A 969-nucleotide genomic window follows, 5' to 3' on the forward strand; every position below is an offset into this window, starting at 1 on the left:
TTGAGGGTGCGTGGGGCTGGGGTGCACGGGGAGCATGCACAGGGGTGCGGTGCTCGTTGAGGGTGCGTGGGGCTGGGGTGCACAATGTGGGTGTGAGGGGCTGGCGGGATGCGCTGACGGTGGCGCGCAAAGGTGTGATGCGTGATGGGGTGCAGGGGGTGCAGCAGAGAGGGTGCACAGGGTGAGGAACGTGATGGGGGGGCAGATGGTGGGGTGCACGATTGGTGGGGGGTGCACAGACAAGGTGCACGGGGTGGGTGCAGGGTCCCAGATGGGGACACTCTGCACTGCAAGGCCCTGCGCACTGCACAGCCCCCCGCACTGCACAGCCCCGTGCGCCGCGCTGCACGGCCACGTGCACTGCAAGGCCCTGCGCGCTGCACAGCCCCGAGCACTGGCAGCGGCTGAGCAAGGCGGCTCAGAGTCGTCTCCGCCGGGTGGTCCTGGGGGACCCGGCTCCCCTGGAGCTGGAGTCGGCAGTTTGCACCGAGTGGCAGCAGGGCTGCGTGGGAAAAACACGACGCAGGAGGGACACGAACCTGCTGCCGAAACATCCCGGGCATCCTGGTCCCAGGGTGCCCCAACCCAGACCCCATTCCCTCGCCCCCCCTGTTGAGACTCCTCTCCTGGGGCTGGAGGAGGGACCCAGGCGTCCGAGCCCCCCATCCTACCTGCCGCAGAGGCAGGCGATGGGCGAGGGCCCGAGCTCGGGCCCAGCGGGACCCCCAGGGCCTCCCCGGACCCTCAGCACCTCCTCGGCTGCCCCTGCCCCCCGTCCCCCTCTCTGCGCACCCCTCCACGGCTCTGTCCGTCTGTCCATCCCACAGGCACATCCACCCCGCTATCCCTCCATCTGCCCGTCCGCCCCTCCGTCCCCTGTCCATCCCTCTGACCTGCTATCCGTCCCCCTGCCCGTCCAGGTGTCCTTCCATCCGTCCTGCCACCCCTCCAGCCCCCCACCCCCCCTCC

The sequence above is a fragment of the Apteryx rowi genome, unplaced genomic scaffold, assembly GCF_003343035.1.
Source record: "Apteryx rowi isolate R43461 unplaced genomic scaffold, aptRow1 scaffold_999, whole genome shotgun sequence".
NCBI classification, from domain to species: domain Eukaryota; kingdom Metazoa; phylum Chordata; class Aves; order Apterygiformes; family Apterygidae; genus Apteryx; species Apteryx rowi.